The sequence below is a fragment of the Canis aureus genome, chromosome 24 (genome assembly GCF_053574225.1).
Source record: "Canis aureus isolate CA01 chromosome 24, VMU_Caureus_v.1.0, whole genome shotgun sequence".
Classification (NCBI taxonomy): domain Eukaryota; kingdom Metazoa; phylum Chordata; class Mammalia; order Carnivora; family Canidae; genus Canis; species Canis aureus.
The window spans coordinates 10,176,000-10,199,292 of record NC_135634.1 but is presented as its reverse complement, the minus strand read 5'-3'; the positions used below and the strand labels follow the sequence as shown (position 1 = coordinate 10,199,292).

Genomic DNA, 23,293 nt, shown 5'->3' with positions numbered 1-23,293 from the left:
CTAACATTGTGCGGCTTTATTATCTGAGATGCCGAATGAGCAAGCAATGCAGAAATGCAGGCAATGTAAGCCGTGGGCAATCCTTAAATCATCCATGTTCAACTTCCAAATGCTGTAAGGGAGGACATAAGAGATGCATCCATTTTCACCTTCTGGAGTATCGGTGCTGGGACAGTATCCCCGCAGGATGTGGTGATTCTCAGAAAGAACCTGCAGTTTTACCTTTCAGCATCAGTAGAGAAGGGCCAGCTCCCTGGGATCTGGAACCTTCCAGCACTTTCCTGGGGGGAATCCCGGGGGGCGGGGTGGGGGAGGAGGGTAGGTGTTGAGAGGGCATCGCCATAGAAGGGAGGTTGTGCCCCATTAAAAATGAAGTTAAACCAGAAGCTAATGGGTTAGTAATCGAATAGGTCACCCTTTCCAGTAATATTTTCATTTTTAAAAGAGGCGAGTTATTCCACAGAAATTAGATTTTGCCGGCAGAAATGTTAGAATCCAGGCAGGCAGTAAGAGAATGCTTCTCCAATCTTACCTGATAGCCTCCATCCTGCCTCCATCATCAGTATTTCTTGGGAAACAGCATATGTGATCACGATTTTAAAGACTGTTAGAATCACTTTGCTAGCCACGGTCTAGAAGATTTGGGTTCAGGCTTCTCCATTTGAAGAAACCCAGGTTGTACATCCCCCAGCATTTAGGGTATGATGGTTTCTGCTTATCTGAAGTGCTCACATTGCAAATATGAGCAGCAGAGCTAGGGATTTAAATTCTGTCTTGATGGGAATTTGAACTGAAATACTCTGCCCACTGCCACTTTATAAGCCGGGAATCATCAAGCTAGCTACAAATACCTCGAGGGGTCCTTGCAGTTGCTCAACATAAATCAGCAAAATGACAGGCAATTGACTTTGAAGACAGCTCTCACATGGCTGAGTGGCTGGAGCTGCTGGAAGCAGATGAGGGCATTTTCCTGTAAACATGATTGTGATTAGCACCAGAGTAAACAGCCGATTGGGCTCTATCTATCAGACTCCAGCCTGCTCTGGATTTTTCATTAGGCAGAGATCAACATGTGACTCAATGCAGTGAAGTTGGCAATTCTGAGAAATACGTTTGTATTTCCACACCTGGTAAATACTTCTGATTTTTCTCAGAAGGTAAGCAGGAAGATAACTTGATTCAGCTATATTTTCATGGAGAAATAAAATGGGAGTGTGGCAATCAGGCCCACTGATCCAAACGCAAAGCAACTTGCAGTCTGTGCGCTAATGCTGTCTAACAAAGTTTGGCACAGGTCAGATTTTGTCTACATATGAAAGACTGACCCTTCCTAGTGTCGTCTGATGTCACCACCTCACCATGCTAAAGAGGCCAGGAAGGTAACATCAGTAGCTAAGCTGGCTGGAGCGGCTGAGCAGCTGAAGTGAGTGGGCCCCGTCCAAGGAGCCGGGCTGCCCCTGCTCTACCAGGAGCTGTTGCCAACTGGGACAGAGAGCCCAGGGTGGTCATACCAACTGATCTTTCAAGAGAAACCAGAAATTGGGATTTTCATGAAACACTAGAGGTGCCAAATCAAATGTGTGTACAGGCCAAAGGCCTGTGGTATATAGCGGTGGAGCTACCTTCCTTGTGGATTCTTCCAAACTCATTCCTATACCAGGTCTCTGAGCCATTTGTAAGGATTTCCCACAAGAGTATGAGAGAGGTTTCCTAGACACTCTTAGCAAGGGAGTACAGTCTAATGGAGATCTTTCATGCTGCAACTTATACTATATCTTTTTATTCTCTGTCAGTGGAAATTCAGAACAACTGTTCACCATCGCGGGAATAACCATCACTCACACAGGAATGTTAAACTCAGTTGGCATTTAACAGCAGAAAGCAAGGTTGAATGCTCTGGAAGCATTCCCTCAAAGGCTTGAGAAGAGTTGTAGCTCTGGCGGGCCCAGGACAGGTCTCCAATGGCTTTGAACCTTGGTTTTCTCCCTTATGAGATGGCTTCTCTCTAGCTCGCGGGTCCTCTCCTGTGCAGAGCAGGCTCTGGCTGAGTGCAGGGACAACCGTGCATCTCTTCTGGGTTCAGCTCATCCGAGTGTGGTTCTCAATGCCGCTGCTCCCCACTTGTGAGCTTTGGGGCTCGTTTGTTAGTCTTTCTAAATCTTGACGTTCTCATCTTCAAGATAGGGATTAAGATAGTGTTTCCTCTCGAGTGTGGTGGGAAGTGAGTGGAATGCTCTAAGTGCTCAGCTCAGGCCCTGGCATGTGGTAGTTCGGCAGGTCCACTTCAGGTGACAGACCAGGCATGGTGGTGATAATGGGAAGGAGGATCTGGGGTGGCTCCAGTGTCTGGGTGACTGGTGCGTAGTGGGGCAGTTCATCAAGACAGGTGACACCAGAGAAAGAACAGGGTTGAGAGATAGGTGCTCTGTTTAATTCATTACACACCGAATTTAAGTGACCTCAGAACTTTGAGGTAGAGGTCCAGCTGGACATTGATGTATGGGTTTGGATTCTTGGTTGGAGAGTCTCTGCTTGGAAGCAGCAGTGGCAGCCAAACGTGGGTGAGGTTGCCCAGGGAGAGGGTAGCTTTAGGGGAGAAGGGACCACAAGAGGACCGAGACTCCAAACTGGAGGCTCAGGGGTGAGGTGAGCCAGGGAGAAAAGTGAGATGGTGCATCAAGAGAGCTGGAGGGAGGACCCCACACCAAGGACTTCACTCTAGAATGAGGAGGATGCTCTTAGGTGTTCCTTGAGTTCGTGGAGAAGAACGCTGTATGGAGTCTATAGGTAAACCCCTTTGGGAGCAGGGAGAGAGTGACAGCAGAGGTCTGGAGAACCCACATGGCTCAGTGGTGCACACCGGGGTAAGCTGGTGGGGCTCTGCAGCTCTGCGGAGTCAGGGGCTTGCTTTTTGTCTCTGGCAAGTGCACTCCAGTCTGGCATCTGCTTGCTCGCTGCTCAGTGTTCTGGGGCCTGCAGTGGGAAGCAAAGCTCCAGGCTGCTGCCTCCCAGGGAGACTATGGCCTGTCTCTGCCTGTTTAGTGCTGAGAGCACATGCTACAGAGGGTGGAGAAGTGGGGGTGGGGGCAGCCCCAAGTATTGGGAGGAGAGCCACGGCCCTGGCATCACTACATGGTGCTCCTTGAATGTGAGGGGACCAGAGAAAGGGCCCAGGAGGCAGGAGGATGGTGGACACTAAGGGACCCTGGCAGATGGATGGCAGGATGCTGAGATAGAAAATCCTGGAAAATGAAGAGAGATATATTTCAGAGGGGAAACATCGCTGGATTATGGGAGTATGAAAGGGAAGGGAAGCCACCAGACAGCACTGGGGGCTGCAGATGGGTCGCTGAAGGTTGGCCAGCACCTTCCTGGAGCCCTGAGCCTGCTCCTGCCCATGCCTTTCCCTCTGGGCAGCCAGGACCAGCCCTGCCTCCATGGGGAAGCAGTCAGCAGGCACCATACTGTCCCCCCAAATCCAGGTGCCTGTTTCTGGGCCCTGAGCACAGGGCTGGGGACAAGGGACAGGGTCTCATGGCAGGGACTTGACTGTGCCAGGCACGGCCAGGCCCATGGAGGCCTTCCCAGGCTTCAGGGAGGTCCCAGCTGGGGACGCATCTGCTCTTCACTCCCTGTGGCTTCCTTTGAACCGCAACCCTGTAAAGCCCCAGCAGTGAGGAAACTGCAAAGAAGCAGGTGCTGTGGCCGAGGGCAGGGGACAGGCTGCTGCCCTTCCCAGGCTGGCCCGGAACCTCTGGAGCTGCCGCCTGCGTTTCTACGCCTTCGGTCTCCCTTTTCCCACATAAAACTGCTCAGGATCCACGTCAGTTCCAAGTTCCAACGTGGAAAATATAGCAGCGCACAATATGTTGTTTTGGCAGAAAGCTATGAATTTTAGTATGGAATGTCTGTCACGGGGGCCCATCCAATTAACTCACTTGTCGAGAAATCAGAATAAATAGTTGAGAGGAGACGTCTGGGGCTTCTGCTCAGACCTTTATTTCTTATTTGTTTGCCTGCTTAAGCAGGTCTGCAGTCACCAGCATGTAGATTTAGGGGCGAGGAGGAAAGAGTACACGTCTTCCCCCTTGGTCCTCCCCTTCGAGGGAAGAAAGGGGGCAGTTTCCCTGCCTCTTGGACTCGAATTCTGGTGAGCTTCTGTCTTGGAAAAGTGTGGTGGAGGCAAACCTGGTGTGTTCGCGCGGGGTCTCAGGCTAGTGCTTTTGTTCAGTCAGAGACAAGGCCAGAAATTTCTCCGTGTCCTTAGGTTTTCCCCTGTGGCTGGCAGGCGTTGGAGCCGTTAGCCGGGGACAGCCCAGCTGGTCATGACAGCTGCCCAAGGGAGCCCCAACGCCTCAGACAAGTCCCCTGGCAGGGAGCGCCCCGGGGCACGTAGGGCACGGGCAGCAGCCTCTGGCACCCGGGGTCACCCCTGAGGTGGGGCGCTGACAAGGCTCCCTGGGGAAAGAGGCCCTGCTGTGTCAGTGAGGTCCTGAAGAGAGAAGCCCCCGGGGACGTGGCAGGGGAGTCTCCTCAGGAAGATGCTGATCACCCCCTTCTCTGTGTGGACTCCCAGCCCTGTGCTTCTGGAACCGGCCTTCCCTAGGCTCTGAGCCAGGCCTCCCACCCCACTCCCACCCCAGCCTCCAGGCCACCTCCCCTTTCCAGCCTTTGCCCTCCCAGGTGGGGCTGACACCCCTGTTTCTCCCACAGTGGGGACAGCCTCATCCGAGGCTAAAGTGTTTTCTGATCTTTGCTCTGGTGAGCAAGGGCCCGGGGAACGAGGCCCCGGGGCGGAGGGAAGGGGGAAGGCCGAGCTGCCCGGGCAGCCAGTCAGCCAGTCAGTCAGCCAGTCGTCAGTCAGTCAGTCAGTCGTCAGTCAGTCAGTCAGTCAGTCAGTCAGTCAGAAGTCAAAGGCTCTTTCTTCAAGGGCTGCGGTCTAACTTGCCTTTGTGCCGCGGCGCTGCTTCCATTTCAAAGGCTTCGCCAGCGAATCGCGTGAGTCATTCCTGGAACCTTCAGGAATCTCCATGGTGACGGGCTGGAGTGGGCCGGAGGGAAGAAGCCAGCATTCACTCCACTTTGCAACAAGTTCCTCTTTTCTGCCGTTTTTTCCACCCCTTTTCAATAGAGACTAGGGCTGAGGCTTTAGCTTTTTTGTTTTTTTAAGCAAATCACAAAATGGAAACTCCCTAAGCTCCTTTTCTATTTTATCAAAAAACCATTCTGTGTAAATGTAAATTCTAGCCCTTACCTGGCTCTGATGAGAGCGTAAAAAAAAAAAACAAGCAAAACGGCAACTTGGCATTTGGGGTTTGGGTTTGGGGTTTTTTGTAAGTGTTTTGAGAAAAGAGCCTGTTTTCTGGTTCACCTCGAGGCGAGGGCTCTGGGCGGTGGAGCCGCGCTGCTGCGGAGGCCTGGCTTGCCCACGTCCACACAGCAGGCCTCCCAGCCCAGCACCCTGGAGATGCGCGCAACCGCGGCCGTGGGGATGCGCGAGTCCTCATAACCCCAGAGCTCTCCACATGCACAGAGCGGTTCTTCATTCTGTAGTGTTCAGGGAACATTCTAGTCCTCTGGCACGTTAGGGAATGAGCATTACCGTTCTTGTTGTGTTGGTCACGAGAATCTGAGCAGGGATTTTTGCAAATGGGGTTGAATATTAAAATGTGTCACCAATGTAATGAGCACTGATTGACACAGGTACATTTGTGTAGTCTTTTTGGGGGTACAGATCCTGTGACGTAGTGGTGTGTCACCCAAATGTTCCCATGTCTGTGGGAGGAAAGGGGTTTATAAAACATTACGACCTGAATTCTGCTTGACCCCATTACCTCCTGCAGCAGGGTGCTCAGCTTTACCTGCAGGTTTCTGGGTGTCTCCAGGGGCATCTCACGAGCATGCTGTGCTGCAGGTGCAGGCGTTCTCCACTGGTGGCTCCTGAAGGCTCAGTGTGCTCATCCTTTCCTGGGTGCAAGGTGGAGGGATGGAGAATTCCTTAGGCCTCATGGGACCCCAGAAGCCAGGCTGTTTGGGCTCTCGTCTCTCAGCCTTTCGATTATTGCTTAGGTCTTCTCTCATCACCTTGGACCCAGCCCTGCCCCCCTGGGTCAAAGCTGCATCTTTGTACCTGGAAACCTACTCTTCTCTGACAATGGAGGCTGTCCTAAGGCATCATGCTCTCTGAGTTCCTCTCGGTTCTGAGGACACAAACCCTAACTACTATGGGGGCGAGGTGAGGGAAGGGTATAGAGCCTTTGGAAAAGGTGAGGTCCCAGAAGAGCACAGGCACACATGCCAGCACTTCAGAGACAGATGTTCACAGACTTTAGAAGTCCATGCCTGGGCCTCTGAGGAAGAATCCTCCTAGGAAAGAATTGTCTTGCAAGAATTTTCTTAACTGTTGGATCCAGTCCACAATTCACTAGTGTGCCGGACACACCCAGTCCTGGCCTGAAGCCCGCGTGCATGCAGTGGGTGTAGCCCAGGCCCACCCCAGCGTGCACAACAACCATCAGATCCCTTATTCTGCAGAGGCTGTATACCAATAAGCGCGTGCAAGAAAGTATTTCCTCCTCAAGCCTGTTCCTCGGGGCCCCTTGCAAAGACCGCTCCAGCTCTGCTGGAAAGACACTGTGCCGTGATCTTGTACCCAACTCCAGGCAGCCCAGGACTCCAGCGCTCAAGGTTGGATGTGGGAGCCCCCATCTAGCTTGAATTTTCAAAAAAAAAAAAAACCATACCATTAATCAAAAAAAAAATTTTTTTTCTGCCTATTGTTTACTTTGTTATGAAGAAGCTACTTATAAAGTAAATTTTATCAGACCTTTCCCTGCCCTGAATATTGTCTTTAAGCTCCTGGATGTTGAGATGGTGTTTGTATTAGTCTCCTGGAGCTGGTAACAAACGGACACAGACTTGGTGGCTTAAAAACAATAGAAATTTATTCTCTCACAGTTCTGGAGGCCAGAGATCCAGAGTGAAGGCATTAGCTCAGTTGTGACTCCCTCTGAAGGCTTTAGGGGAGAAGCCTTCCTTGCTCCTCCCAGCTTCTGGTGGCTCACTCCAGATATTCCTTGACCTGTGGCTGTACCACTCCTGTCCCTGTGTCTCCTCCTCCCTGTGCATCTCTTAGGACAACGCTTGTCATTGAATTTAGGGACCACACAGCTAATCCAGCATGAGCTCTTCTAAAAAGTCCTTCACTTATTACATTTGCAAAGACTCTTTTTTCAAATAAGATCCCATTCACAGTTTCTAGAGATTAGGCTGTAGTTGTATCCTTTTTGGGGGAGGTCACCCCTTAGCCCACTACAGTATTCTTCATTTATCTCTCAGGAGCTAACAGTACTTGGCACACAGTCAGAGTTCAGTGGGTGTTCGCGTTCATGTAACTTGTATCTGAGGATTTGGAACTGAACCTTGCACTCAAGCACTCTCTATCCACTTGATTCTGAAGAAAGGTTGATATGTGTTTGCAATAAGCTCAATGTTTTCAGCATCCCTTGACTATGAAAATAGCTACCCGACTAATTAAATAGTTTCATGCTTTCCCTCAGAGATATCTGTTATAGCATTTTATGCCATTTTCCCAACTTACCCCATTTTAAGTATGCAGGAGTTATCTAGGAATAAAGCAAATATGTTTGAAGGCTTTTTTTTCTTCCCCAGAGTGAGGTCTTCTCAGACCCTCAGCATCTGAAAATAACTTGGATTTTATTTATGAGATAACCTTTTATGTGTAAATTTCATAATATTTATTAGGATAAAAAGATGTGCATTTATAAGAGTGCAATTTTTATAAAGGTATATTTTATATAGGTGATCTTATTTCTGTCCTATGGCATTTTACTGACACCTGATACCAACTTCCAAATGTTCATTTATATGATACATGTACAAAGGAAATGACATGCTTTTTTTTGCTTTAAAAATATAGCTAGGTGTGATGCCCCTAATAGAGAGTAAATGAATGTAATCAGATTTTCTCCTACTCTAGAGTGCAAATTTTAAGCTTTCATATTAAAATGTACCATGAAGTCTCTCCAACCTCCCGATCTGGAATGATTTTATTTGACAAGGTTAAAAGTGGCAATGAGAAGTCTGACTTTGCCAGCAGGAACTTTTTAAAACAACCTCTCTCTGTGTATATAATTCACAGGGTACATACCTTGCAATTTCATGCAGCTAGTCATATTTTATTTATGAAATGTTTGGAATCTGGAATCCAAAATTAAGGAAGGCCCAAATTCCATATTCCCTATTCATAGCGTAAATTAGTTCAAGTTGCTTTATTTTCATTGCTTTCATTCCACATTCTTTTAAATATAAGGCTTTGGCGGGGGGGGGAGGGGAGTGGGGGGGAGGGCAATTTATTAATAACTTTTATCATTATTTGTGATTTTTTTCCAATGAACAAACAACAGAAGAATCAGAAGAGAGTCCGAGAAAGAGCAGGTTCCCTGTCTCAATGCTCAAAGCACACCTCACATATTGGAGGATGGCAGAAACACACAAGCTGTGTTATCAATAAAGGAGCTGACCAACACAGGCAAGTGTAAGTGCGAGCATGCATGGCCAGGCTTGAAGTTTAAGATGCCTTAACATCAGATGCCTTTCAACTTCACATAGTAATAAAACCCAGCAACAACCTAGCATCAATCAACTAAATAAGACTTCACTAAAGGAGTCTGCACTCACCCCTGGGGGAGCCCTGCAGACAGATTCCACTTCCAAGTTGAAAGGATGGTTAGAAACACCTCCTCCTTGTTGAGCTCTCTGCTCTGCAAACACTTTGCAATTTTCTTTCTTTTCTGAAAGTATTTTAGCCCCTATACAAATAGGCTGGCTCCTCTGCAAAAACTAGCTCACTTGTCTACCACAGAGGTAGTAAGTCTCATTGTTTCAAAGTCCTCAGTGTTTGATTTTTAAACTCCCTGACAACTATATCTGGTTTTAATTAACGTCTTTGAATTCAGTTATTTTAAACTCAAAAGTGTGGCTGGATAAAAATTAGCATTATCAGTTTGTGTCAGAGTGTGTTTTAAACCTGCTGTAAGCTTTCTCCTTGCTATAACTGGCTGTGGATGGATGGGATATTTATCAAAGAGCTGGCCCTTCCTGTATATCTTTGTGATAGGTACTGGCTGGGGTTATTCTGTGTAAAATTGGGCCCAGACCAAATAAGGTGGGGGGAAGAATAACTGGTCCTGGCTGTCAAAACTAACTGTGGTTGCAATTGCTTACAAGTACAAATGCCAATGACCCTATCTTCCTTATAACGCTTAGCTAGCATTGTGTCACAGACTTTTGAAGACATAACCTCCTAAGCATTTTTCATACGCCTAAGTATTGGGCCCTACCTCTTGACTTTTTCAGTCTGCCAGGTACAGGGTAGACACATAATTTACTGTCCATGCAAGGTCTCTTTTGAGGGTGGACAGGGCTACTCACTGGATGGGATGCCAGAATAGCAGGTGTAAATCAGGACATCATGGCAAATAGCCACCTAGGTTTCCCCCAGACAGATGTAGTTCTTCTGTCCCCTGGGCCATTCATTACTGAGGGCTTTTTGGAGGCCCTGTGTATGCTGGAAATGTTGCTAACTTCACCTGCATTCTTGTAAATCCTGGCATCTTTTCTTGTTGGAATCATCTCTTCTGTCCTCCTTGGAGGAATCCCAGTAACTATTTCTGGACCCCAGAATACTGCTGCCACAAAGTTGTTTTTCAGCTTTCAATGCTCATGTCCACCCATGGAGATGCTAGTGATTGTTCAAGACCTAGTTTTTGTTTGTTTGTTTTTTTTTAAGATTTATATTTATTTATTCATGAGAGATACACACACAGAGAGACAGGCAGAGACACAGGCAGAGGGAGAAGCAGGCTCCATGCAGGGAGCCTGACGTGGGACTCGATCCCCGGTCTCCAGGAACAGGCCCTGGGCTGAAGGGGTGCTAAACCGCTGAGCAACCCGGGCTGCCCTCAAGACCTAATTTAAAGGTGCCTCTTCTGTTAAGGAGTGGGTCGGGGGAGTCTTTTGTTACCTAAGCTCCTACATGGCTGTATGTGTATTCTTCTCAGGACACTTGCTGGCTCGCCTCTTTGCATTTGGTTACACTTTTATATCTAGTATCATATTCTTGCGGAACCGAGAGAAGGGACCAAGCCCGGTCTCCCCACACTACTCCTTGGACTGGAGCCCTTGCTTTAGCTACTTCTCACATCCTATTTTAATTCTGATGTTTTCAGTGTATTCTTTTCTGAAGTGTGATAAGAAACAAGAAGATTGAAAGATTTACTGTATTTGGCATTTGCAAGGAACAGGCTCACATTGCTGGGTTTGAATGCTGGCCTCTCCACTTAAGAGCTGTGCAATCTTGTACAAGTTACTTAACTTCTCTATGCCTATAAAATGGGGATAGCAATATTGCAGGATTTCTCTGCCATTAGTGCCCAGGGTTCTGGTAACACCCTTCAGAGAATGAAAAGGTAGACCAGATGAATTTCTGCTGGGGGAATCTGACTTTGGGTCAGTAAAGCAAAGTTTATTAAGCAACAGTATAAAGCTCTTGGAGAGGGAGGGGGACCCGAGAGAGTTGCCCTCAGAGTTCCTAAGTTTAGGGGTTTGTAGGAGCTCTTTTGTGGAACAATCTTAAACAAGCAGGGTGTGCTGAGTTGTGCCGATCAGGGCTTGGGTCATGGATCTGTCTACTTATTAGGTTAATGTCAACATGCTGATGATCCTTTTTTTTTTTTTTTTCCTGATGTCTGGGGGCTTAACTGCCCCTTGCCTGCAGTAAGGACAAATGCCTTGTGGTTAATTGTCTTATTTAGGACCTTTTCCGGAAGTCACTTCTACAAAGGCTGCAAAGCAGAATGCCAGTGGGGTCCTGTCTAAGCTGCAAAGTGGGTGGTAGTAGTTTTATTTGAGCTGTCCTGACTCCATATCTTCTTGTTGAGGACCCTGGCCCTGATTACCTAATTGTCTAAGTAACTCCTAACAATAATAGTCCCCATTTCCTAGGGTTGTTAAGAAGACTGAGTCCTCATGGAACAGAACATGAATATTAAATACTTGGGATCCTGGCCTTTGTTGTTCTTTGGGCTACCTTTCCTATTCTTGAGTTTTTATCTGCATTTTTTGCACTGTAACCAAAGGAAAATCAAGAGTTATCAGTGCATGTAATGTAGTGAGCCTAATGTCCACCTACACACCAGGCACACCAGTGACATCCCCTGAAACCTACTGCCCTGATGACCCAAGGGACACTTGACAGGCAGAATGATGACAATGAGCACTGTACTGCAACACGGTGAAAATTCCTCTTGAACTTGAAGGACAGGCTGCTTCCACCCTCTCAATGTACTGTCACAGGGTCTCTGCCCAACTGAGTCCTCATCTGTGGAAGAGGAATAATGATGATTATGAGGTTGAAGAAAAGATCAAACGAGTTAATACTTGTAGAGCATTTAGTATTGTGTCTTGTATGTGAAAAGTCCTTGGTATAGATTTCTTGTTCATCACATCTGTCCTGGAGGGCGAATTGAGTGTTGTTGAGAGAGGTGTGTTGGGTGTCCTCAGGAAGGTGCCCACGTATTTCCTTCAATTGCCAGAAAACATATGGTTAGCTCCAGCAGCAGAAATGCAGCAACGAGCTAAGAATGCAGGGGGACCCTCTTTTTATTAGAAACACTGGTGAGGAGAGCTTCTTACCCCCTTCTCTGTGAACATCCAGTGCAGGAAAGCCAACTCAACAGCTGGAAGAACGATTGGACTGATACAGATGCAAGCCTGACCATCTGCAACAGAAATGGTGGCAAATTAAGGCCATTAAGTCATAGGCTGGAGAGAGACAAGAAATCTTTATTAATCACCAAGAAGAGGATATGACCTCCCAGAGACTCTGCCAGGAAAAAGGAGGTCAGAGCACCCACAGCCCTTCCAGGTGTGGGCGGCTGGGAGCCAATGGGTTTGCATTAGCCTATGGCACCCTGCACTGCTAGAATGACTCACCCAGGCCAGGGCCACCTTGAGAACTCAGACTTACACGCAGCACAGTTCCTAGTCCTGGGGAAAGAAGTTGGTTCATTCCCAGGCAGCATCGGTACCTAACTCACACATCTGTCTTGTTCCAAGAATCTGCAAGGAAATGAATTCTACAGACTTTTCTTGCCATTTTGTACCAATAATTAGCATTTTTCCTTTCCTTTCCTTTTCTTCTTTTTTAAAGATTTTATTTACTTATTCATGAGAGACACACAGAGAGAGACAGAGACACAGGCAGAGGGAGAAGCAGGCTCCCTGTGGGGAGCCCGATGCAGGACTCGATCCCAGGACCCCGGGATCATGACCAGAGCCAAGGGCAGATGCTCAACCACTGAACAACCCAGGTGTCCAACATTTTTTCCCTTTATATCTCTCCTTGTTAATACCTAGTCCTTCTTCAGCTCTGCTCATGGAAAGAGAGGGAGGTGGTCTGCACACGTGTTCTCAGAGTCAGAATGATACAGTTACCCTCACAGTTAATTTTCACTTAGATCTTAACCTTCTCAGTTTACTTCACTTGGACTCTGGATAGCAAGCAGAAATAATGCTTTGTGACCTTTAAGCCGGCACCGGCTGCTTCTCCACCCTTTCCCCTGTGGTTTCGTGAACCACACGGTCCCATTCTCCCATTCTGCAATATCCTTATTTCTGAACTTCTAACTTCTTTCCCAGCAGGATGACTAATGCTAAAAGCGTGTATTACAGCAAGGTTTACTAGGCACACCAAATGCTCATTTGATACATTCTTTCAAAGGGGAACAGCTGTCCTTGTAGCCAAGGTTACATTTAGTTAAAAAGAAGTCCCAGCTTTCCCCCACCTCTCTCCAATTCTGTGCCCTCTACCTCCCAGAGGCGGTAATGAGAAAGATTCTAGAAGTGGCACAATGGTGAATCTCAGCTCCATCCAGGGACAGTTCTACCCAGTGGGGCTCCGTGGGGGGCATGACCTTGGGGCGGGCTTACAATAAACTCCCCACTAGTGGAAGCCCATCTACGTCACATTTTCCTGCCAGGAAAAGTAGATTTCAAAAGGGAGCATAGGGAGGGGCTGCAGTGGGGATGAGGAGGGGGGCAGTAAGGAGAACTTTCTTTAGAGTTCTCCAGATCTTTCAAACTGAGCTTTAGTTGGAGCTGCCATTCCCCCCAGATGTCCAGGCAGGAGCTCAGGCTTTGAAGTTGTTACCACTCCCAGGTGGAGGGCTTGGAGGAGTCCAAGGAACTAAAGCACTCGAGGATGGTACAGTCACTTATGCGGGGGTGGTATTCCGAGCCCTACTCAGCCACTCACCCACTCAACTCATCAGACACTCTTGTCCCAGCCACGCCCAGTGGTTACCCACACCCTCCTCCAAAGAGTAAAAAACCTCGAGGGGTAGACATTGGGTCAAGCTATAGAAATAGAATAGTGTGGGAACCAGGTGCAGGGAGAGGAGAGAAAAGAGGCAGGGGGCCAGGTGTTCGGATGAGGTTTGGGTGTAGTTGTGGAGTGAGAAACTTTGGTGTGGGCTGGAAATATATATATGGCAGAGGATACTTCCTTAAAGTATACTATGGACGATGTCTGTGGATCCCCTTTGGTTTTTAGGAAAATGAGTAAAAAATTGGAGTTACTTTGAAATTCCTTTGGGATGGAGGACTGTGTTTGGCTTCTCCATGAGGGTCCAGGTTGGGTGAAGAACACATGTGGGAATGGATAACGGACTCACTCGTCTCAACAGGGCATGCCTGCAGAAGGTTCTGTATGCCCTGGGCACCAGAATACAAGAGCACCTATGGAAGAAAAGTAAAAGGCTGAGGGGGACGTGAGGACTTGGGGTGAATAGGCAACAGTGCTAGTGAGGGCTGGCATTGGTATATGTGCAAATGTGTTTGCCATAAACTTAATATTCTTCTGCCAGGGGAGCTGGGGTCCCCGTTACCCGGCCAGTGGGCTATGGGGTAGGTGCCTTCAATACACTCTGGTTGCCTCTGTTCTTGGCAGTTGGAAGTGGGAGAGGCCAATGAAGAGAACACTAGAGTTTAACACCCTCTGTATGATCAACTTTTGTTGTTTGCACCTTGGTTTGGAAAAAGACATTAATTCATGACTGAACAATCCCTACACGTAGAGAAAAAAACATCCGTGCAGTCTCTTAGTGGGTTTCTGTGTACAGGAATGGGTGGTTTTCATAGCCTATTCAGAAAATGGCTGAGAGAAATCAGAGCAAAAAATTTGATGTTTTTATTTCTGTCTCTTTCTCCCCACAGATGAGTTTGAAATTCTTGCTCTGGGCCATATGGAGTGGATATTCCAGAAGGAAATTATATACTGCTCTCTGTTTCTACTCAACTGCTTTTCACTTTGTCAAGTGGACCCTTTGAAGCAGCCTTCTCCTTACCTCACATTCTGACATGAATAATTGTTTAATTGCCTTTCAGTCTACACAAGATAAGGAACCATGTCTCAAAATTGTATAATTCTCTTAACTAAACAATAGCGGAACCACCCAGAGCAGTTTTCAAAGAAAGAAAAGAATTTCTTACATATGTTAAGCATTTTATTATTTTCAAAGTGCTTCGCTCTGTAGTATTTTCTTAAATTGGATAATGCATACAAAGCACTGTGTAAATTGTATCATATAACAAAGGAATGAGATTTATAATGATTATTGATTTGATTTTCCTTGTAAGAAACTGAGGCTCAGGGAGGGTACAGTGTACACAGCTCCAAATCATGACAGTTAAGCTGGACCCACAGAGTGGTCTGTTTCCTCACTCCTGGGCTCTCTCATCTGCGTCAGGTGGCCTCACCCAGAGGCCGCCAAGGACTACCTTGGACCAGCACCAGAGGCTTCCCAGGGGTGTTGGTGGTGGTGGGGGGGCTGAAGTGGAACCCACAGGTGTGTCTCCTGACCTGGGTTTCCTCGAGCCATCCTCACTGTCTCCCTCATAGTCTTCAGGCAGACATTTGCCTTTTTATCTTGTTCAGTTGCTACCACTCACTTTTCAGCAGAGCGCTCTCCCTCAGGCTGGGGCAGAGGAGTTGTTACATTCCCTCCATCTTCAAAAACACAGGTTGCTTTAAAAAAAAAAAAAAAAAGAAAGAAAGAAAGAAAAAAAAAATGCTGGGAGGCTCCGCGGTTTGGCACCTGCCTTCAGCTAAGGGTCTAATCCTGGGGTCCTGGGATTGAGTCCCACATCAGGCTCCCTGCATGGAGCCTGCTTCTTCCGCTTCTTCCTCTTCCTGTGTCTCCGCCTCTCTCGCTCTCTCTCTCTCTTTCTCAGTGTCTCTCATGAATAAATAAATAAAATCTTAAAAAAAATTCCTAAAATAAGCTCACAACCCATTTTCATATTTTTAAGAAGCTGTTAGTAAGTCCTGATGGTAGGCTATTGTCTTGATGTTTAAGTGTTGGAAGTTGCCCTGAGGCAGCCCCACTGGGGGGCTGAAATCACAGTGAATGGAACTGAAGCACCCACCCTTGAGCCCACCCTGAGAGGTAGGAGGATACACCAGCTAACCCTGTGGGGGGTGCCAGGCAGCTTGAGAGAAGGAGCTGGGTGCAGGTAGGGAGGGTTTTGTATGCATCAAAGGACACAATCAAAAGAGTGAAAAGGCAACCCATGGACTCAGAGAAAATATTTGCAAATAATATATCTACTAAGGAATTCATATCTGGGATATATAAAGAGCTCTTACAACTCAACAGCAACAGAAAAAAAAAAAACCTTGATAAAAAAATGGGCAAGAGTTGAATAGAAATTGCTCCAAAAAAGATATATAGAGGGTAACCCCGGTGGCGCAGCAGTTTAGCGCAGCCTGCAGCCTGAGGTGTGATCCTGGAGACCTGGGATTGAGTCCTACATTGGGCTTCCTGCATGGAGCCTGCTTCTCTCTCTGCCTGTGTCTCTGCCTCTCTCTCGCTCTCTCTGAATGAATAAATAAATAAATCTTTTTTTTTTTTAAAGATACATAGATGGCCAACAAGTATATGAAAATGTGCTCAACATCACTCATCATGAGGGAAATGCAAATCAAAACCACTGTGAGATACCACTTCACACCCATTCCTGTGGCTATTATAAAAAACAACCACCTCACCTAAACCAGAAAGTGACAAGTGTTGGGAAGGAGGTGGAAGAATTAGAACCTGTGCACACTGCTTCTGGGGCTGTCAAATGGTCCAACTGCTGTGGAAAACAAGATGTCAGTTCCTTCAGAAGTCAAACAGAAAATCATGATCCAGCAATTCCACTTCTGGGTATATACACAGAAGGATTGAAAGCAAGAACTCGAACAGATACTCAGATACCAATGTTCTTAGCAGCACGACTCACAGTAGCTAAAAGATGGACACAACCCAAATGTCCATTGATGATGAATGGGTAAATAAAATGTGGTCTATCCACACAATGGAATATTATCCATCCTTAAAAAGGAAGGAAATTCTGGCAGATGCTACAACATAGATCAATCTTATAAACATAGGCCAAGTGAGATAAGCCAGATGCAGAAAGTCAAATACTCTAGGATTCCAATCTTAGGAGGGAGCTAGAGTAGTCAGATTCATACAGATGGAAAGTAGGATGGCGGTTGCCAGGGACTTGGTGGGGTGGGTGGGGAGTTGTTGTTTAATGGAGACAGGGTTTCAGCTTGGGATGGTGGGAGAGCTCTGGAGATGGGTGGTGGCGATGGTTGCACGACAGCAAGAACGTACCGAACGCCACTGAATTGTACACGTAAAAATGGTGAAGATGATAAATTTTATGTTACTTGTATTTTTTTGAAATTCAAAAAAATTCAAATGGTTAAAATGGAAATTTTAAGTTATGTGTATTTCACTGCAATTTTGTAAAAGTTGTTAAAAAGTTAATGTAGAGAGAGAACGAGGACTTTGAGGGAAATGTTGAGTCGAGAGCTGGAGGAGAGAAGGAGAGTTCTTCATGTCTGCAGTGTGTGAGGACCATTTTAGGACTCCCTCCCAGCAGGTGCTTGGTCTGAAGAGGTCAAGGAGGGGGTGCCTGGCCCCTTCCTCGTGACCATCTATCTATCTGATGGATGGTCTCTCCTGTCCCATCTTGGAGGGCAGAGGGGACAGGTAATGCTTATTGGGGATGGTCAAGGCAACTCCGCTGATTCACTTTGTCCTCCCCCTGCCACCCCGAGGATAAGTGAAAACACATCCTGTGGACAGAGTTGGCAGCAGGGACACTGGCCCAGAGGTGACATACAGCAGAAGCTTGTCCCCATCTTTATTTTTAAAAACTCTCTTCTGATTGATTTTCCTTCTTGTTAGATTAGATCTTCTGGCAATCCTTTCAGGTAAGTCTGTGGATGGAACATTTTCTCAGCTCTGACATGTTCAAAAGTACCTTAGTTTTTGCCCTCACACTAGAAAGATAGTTTGATAGTGTGGTTGCATGGAGAATTCTAGAAAAAGTCACTTTCCTCAACATTTCAGAAAGTTGCTACCCCATTGCATCCTTGCTCTGGGTGCTGCTGATGAACTATGATGTCAGACTGTTTCACATTCTGCAATAGATGACCTACTTCTCTGGAAGATTCTAGAAATTTTTATTTATCCCTAATATTCTGATACCAGTGTCATTAGGGGTGAATTTGCCTCATTTTTAAAAAAGATTTTATTTAGTTACTCACAAGAGACACAGAGAGAGGGAGGCAGAGACATAGAGGGAGAAGCGGGCTCCATGCAAGAAGCCTGATGTGGGACTCAATCCTAGGACTCCAGGATCATGCCCTGAGCCAAAGGCAGATGCTCAACTGCTGAGCCACCCAGGCGTCCCTCATTTTGTTTTTAAATGTATCTTGTTTTGTCCTTCCAGATATATTCAATTTGAGGACTTCAGTTTTCAGAAATTCCTCTCTCTCATTTCTTTAAATGTGACCTCTGCTCCCTTCTCTCAATTTTTTTCCTCCTTGGAACTCTTAAAAGATTACTCTTCATTTCTTGTATTCCATTTCTTTATCCCTTTGTGTTGCTTTCTGAGGGATTTTCCTCCATCATTCACCTGCATCCATTTGGATATTTGGCCCACCTGCTGGGGTTTATTTATCAACCAGGATATATCCGATGGCTGTCTGCCCAGATGGCTGACAGGAGAGGTGGGAGTGGCTGCCTCCTACTGCGCTCTACTTCACAGTGTGAGTAGAAAGGGGTCCAGCCAGGGTGGTTCTGGTCCTCCTTTCCCAAATAAGCAAACATGCCCTTGTGTCTGAGCCACCTTGGCTCCTGGCTTCCACCTCTCACGTGGGACAGATACTTGGTGCTGCCTCTGCTTGGTGCAGGACTCTTCGCACACATCTTAGGCTGTTCTTTTTCCCGTCCATCTGATCCATTCTTCTTTTAGGGATTTTCACAGTTTCTGGTTCACCAAAAATTCCCCTTCTAGTTTTCTGAGTATTGTTCCATTACGTACATTTTCTTTTTTTTTTTTTTTTTTAATTTTTTTTATTTATGATAGTCACACAGATAGAGAGAGAGAGAGGCAGAGACATAGGCAGAGGGAGACGCAGGCTCCATTCCCTGGGAGCCCGACATGGGATTCGATCCTGGGTCTCCAGGATCGCGCCCTGGGCCAAAGGCAGGCACTAAACCACTGCGCCACCCAGGGTTCCCCATTACGTACATTTTCTATCATCTCTGAAAACCTGATGCTGGAGGATAGGTCGTTGTAGGTGTTTTTGCCATGATCTTGAAAAAGCAAGGCTTCAGATAAAACCTTGACAGAAGTTTGGGACGTAAAAGATAAAATGAGGCACTGTGGCTGAAGCAAGGGTGGAGACTCCACAAGTCAGCTTCCCTTCTCTCTCACAATGGCCTGTGGGGAGGCTGCAGGGAGTGTCCAGGACTCTGAGGAGCGTGGTGTGAAAACCACTCACCAACATTTATATCATGGCTTAGCGTCAGCAGCAGCCAGATGCCTTGACAGTTGGCACCACGATCCCAATAGCCCGTTGCCTCCACCAGTGACAGATCACTTTTTTCCCATTGAGAAACTTGGAACCTCTTTTGGACCTTCCTTGAAATTTCTATTTTTGGCTCTGGGAAAAAGGATCTCAGTTCATATGCAGAGAACTGACGTTTTCTGAGCTCAGGAAGTTACTATGCCATTCATTACTGGCTCTGCTCAGGGAAAGCCCATCTACTTCCCCAAGTTTTCTCTGATGACCTGGTAAGGTGGGTCTCATACTTCAAACTAAAGTATTTCAAACCTGTAGTGAGTATAGGGGCTCTGAGTTCCACCTACGAAGAGATGCTTTACAATTACTGTCTGTGTATCTCTCCTGACTGTGGATATGACCCTGATGCAAGAGGCATATCAGGTGAGGGACGCCACTTGTCTCCTGCCCATGTAGTGGGCAATGGTTGAGTACAAAGGCTTGTTTGTCTTTTTGTGTTACTCTGTGTAAGGCTTTCTTAGGGCCTTTGCAGTACTTTCAGTGAGGATGTATATCACTTCACAAGTTTTATAGATTTAGACTTTCTTTTCTTTGGGATGTATATATGCCTATATGAGGCTGACCTAGGGGTGGCAAAACCTTATCCAGATTATTCAGAGGTGAAAGGTATTTTATCTTTCTAAGGAAATGAGAATCATCATATCTGACTAACCAGCGATCTGAATAAGGGGTTTAAACAGGAAAATCTTAAAAAAAAAAAAAAATCCTTGGACATATCTATGATCAGACAGGCAGGTCCTTCTTTTTTTTCTAATAATTTTAATAAATGTCAAAAATTCCCTTAAACTATATGACCAGGATTTAGAGTAAAATAGTGGATTGTGTAAATGATTCTACTTACTATCTTACTTTTTAGAGCATGTATATGTAAATAACATTGATATGCATCATGGTATGTCTATTCTAGTCTCTAATTTTTCCAAAGATTGAGATTTTTTTCAGTTCACCTGGGACCATAAAATGGATTTCTGGCAGTATTACTGGTTAACTCAAGTTTCAAATCCAGCTAACTGAACAGGTTGTTAGCACACATTCATCATCCATCCATCTCCATCCTCATTCTCTACCCAGCAGCCAACCACTTTCTACTGGGAATTCATGAAGCTGGGGGGAATCTGATTTCACCCCCATCTCCGGGGTTGGGGCATGTAGTGTAAGCTAAGCCAATAAGTCCCTTTCATTTCTCTGGGCATAAACACTGGTCACAGGGTGGGCATGTGACCTTAGGGGGCCCAATCAGAATAAATCTTCAAATTTTCCTTGGAAAGCTTGGGCAGGGGGGCTCTCTTTTCCCTTGTGGATTAGAATGAGGAAGTACCATCTCTGAGAGTTGCTGGAAGCCATAGGGGACCGAAAGGAAGTAAGCCTGAGAATTTGACCCCCAAAAGGGCAAAGTGAAAAGCTGGGAAGAAATCAGATTCTTGGTGACATTGTTGAGCTACTGGATCAAGGCTTGCTGGAAGGCAATATTACTGACCTCTACCATTTTCAGTTAAACTTGAGCTAACAAATTCACTTAGTGGTTTAAGACATTTTGAGTGAGGCTTTCTGTAACTTGCTGATATAGTTTATAGATGATATATTAGTATATAACTTGACAGTTTACAAATCACATTATGTTACTTCATTTTCACAACATCGCCTCAGGGATATTCAAAAAGGCTGTTATTCCTCTCATTTTACATGAAGAAAGGGACTATGAAGGCATTGCCCTAGGTTACACAGACGGTTACATAGAAAAGTTACATGAGGATAGGAATTACATGTGTATTTTAAAGTTATATTCTCAGTGTCTTTTCCATACTTTTCAACTGGATATAATATTAGTTGAATGAATAATAAGCTGAAGGGCAGAGCTGAATATATTCTTTGTTTAAATTATTGTTTCAAGTATTCATTAATTTTTCCGATAGATACTTACCAAATGCTTACTATATTTTGTATGTAATTTGTATTTGCACCTCTAGTGCAATAGAAAAAAGAAAAAGAAGAAAACTGTTGATGTCTTTAATAGTGTTGTGCTCTTTGAAAAGTTTCAAACAGTTGAAAGATAATATATATTTAAAGTCCTGCAATGATTTGCTAGGAAGGATCCCTGTGTTTTAAATCTTCTCTTTTCTGTTGCATGTATGTATGGTTTCTGCCTCGTTCACTTTGAGAACAGACTCATTGGGTAGAAAGCCATGTCAACAGTTGTTAAGTGCTCTGTGCCGTCTGAATAACTCACAAATATTGAACTATGGTCTTCTTAATGTTGAGTCCCTCTCTGGCAGCACATAGGATGTCCACTCATTCAACTCTCTGGGGGACCATTAAGATTGAATTGCACAATTTTAGTTTGTATCACAGTAGATCAAAAATCCATACTTTACAGGCAAAAGCAATATATAGATTCGAGACCCTGCCAGAGTTTAGAGTAATAAGAAAGCAGAAGGAAGATCGCCCGGTGGGGATGAACCATCAACCAAGTGATCAGGAAAATAGAATTGTAATTCTCCAGGGATAGATTGTAAAACGAGAAGAAGTGACCAAGCAGTGCAACTGCTTCTATCTTATAGAAACCTCAAACAAACCCAAACTCATAGAATCGATGGCTGAAGATGTTTTCACGATTTAAAAACTCGGCAAGGGTCTGTTTCCTCTTCTTGTGTCCTGCATTAAAGAGAAAAAGAGAGAAATGCCTGTTAGATGCTTTTTGAAGGTCAGGTTCGGGAAAAGTCAGCCCTGGGGAGTGTAAAGAGCAAAGGTTCTGGACTGAGACTGCGCACAGTTCAAATCCCATATCCGACAATTCAGGCAAGTCACTTAATTCTTCTGAGATGCCTTTCCTCACCAGGAAAACAGTAATAATATTGACCTTAACAGGGGGTTACAGCAATTAGATACACGTATAAAGCGCCTGGCATATACCAGGCACATAGGAAGTGGCAGCTGTTATTTTGTACTTTTTATATAAGTAGGACAAACTCGGATTCATTAAAAAAGTGTTGTCACACTTATTTCTTGCTTTTCTTAAAAGAAAAAAAAAAAAGACGTATCTTCGAAAGTGTCCAATAGCACAGAAAGGAAAAAGCATGAAATGAAAGAACACATGGTACACCAGAGAATCAACATTTCTTACTCAAAATTCAATCGTGGCTGCATAATGAGGGTGGAACACTGCCCTCTTGTATCTCTCATTGCTAAATTTACCGACACTCATCTGAAAGAATGAGGGAGCCTTTAGTTCACATCCTTGAATACCATTCGAGATGTCTCATGTTTCTGATAATGTCCTGCAGGACCTTGAGCAAACGAACAATAAAAGAGATGGATGACTGTGGATTATTCAGCAGGTTCTCGCATCCTTTCAGAAACTTTAAAAGCAGCTTCTTAACTGTTGGCTCATAAACTTGGTGCTGTTTCCCCTTAAGTAACGTCTCTGTCTTTGAAGTTGAGTCCATGACAGCTGTCAGAGGCACGATTTATCTCTATTAAGGACCAAAGGAGGAAGCAAAACGGTGGGTGCTTGTTGGCTCTTGCCGTCGCCCCCTGGGGTGCTGGATCCCGAGCACCGGTAGAGGCGGAGGCCGCCCCGAGCCGACCCCGGGACCCCAAGAGCCGAGCAGCGGCCGGGCTGACCGCCTCCGGCCTGTTCCTAGCAGCGCCGTTCTCCTTAGAGAAAAGAACAAGGCGAAAGTTTGCAAATATTGTGCAATAGAAGTGGCAATCCTGCGTGATTCTGATACATTTGGCACGGGGCTTCCGGAGAATCAGAGCCATTTAGGAAATCGAAGTTCTGAAAAGAACTGAAATGTGTGATAATAGTGGTTAACTTCTAGTTTTTTAAGTTCTAGAATTCGAGTTTCTCCCCCCCCCCCACTTTGGACAGCACCCGAAGTCAATTCTGTGATATTCTAAAGGATAAAGTGTCATTGACACACTTGAATAATCCCAAATGCCTCCCTGAACCCAGCTTCGGGAACTTGAATGAACCTATGGGCCCCTCAGAATCAGGGAAGCTGACAGTTGGGAATTCTCGCTTCTTTTCACAGTCTTAGAAGAACTCGGAAAACCTTGCATTTCTGTGTCTCTCTCCTTTCACGTCCTGAATTTGGCAGTAATTGTGTACACGGCTATGCCATTCAATACTTCTCAACACGTGTTTATTTACAACATAACAAGCAGAAGAACTTCCTTATTTTCACTTTTTGGAGGGAAAGTATTGACGTTCAAAGAAATTAACCAACTTGGTTAATGATCGGTTTTTAGAATTGTTGAGTCTAGAGGTGAGACCACACATAT

At 45.7% G+C, this 23,293-nt stretch overlaps 2 long non-coding RNA genes across 6 annotated transcripts in view; one reads left to right on the top strand and one right to left on the bottom strand.

The window, feature by feature from the left end:
* The window catches only part of LOC144295749 (uncharacterized), a 39,686-nt gene extending 24,990 nt beyond the window's left edge, over nt 1-14,696 (top strand). For 2 of the 5 annotated variants that reach the window (XR_013362845.1, XR_013362844.1), the window contains exons 2-4: nt 6,535-6,687; nt 8,427-8,557; nt 14,296-14,696. This is a non-coding gene — a long non-coding RNA (uncharacterized LOC144295749). Of the gene's footprint in view, nt 1-4,703; nt 4,999-5,037; nt 5,704-6,534; nt 6,688-8,426; nt 8,558-14,295 lie in introns of those variants that run through there. The other 3 variants (XR_013362842.1, XR_013362841.1, XR_013362843.1) reach the window with 3 other exon arrangements.
* Nucleotides 14,697-21,327: 6,631 nt separating this feature from the next.
* Nucleotides 21,328-22,757, bottom strand: LOC144295748 (uncharacterized). Its single transcript, XR_013362840.1, has 2 exons — nt 22,131-22,757; nt 21,328-21,661 (listed from the first exon to the last, which is right to left on the bottom strand). It is a non-coding gene; the product is annotated as an uncharacterized LOC144295748 (long non-coding RNA).
* Nucleotides 22,758-23,293: the final 536 nt, after the last annotated feature.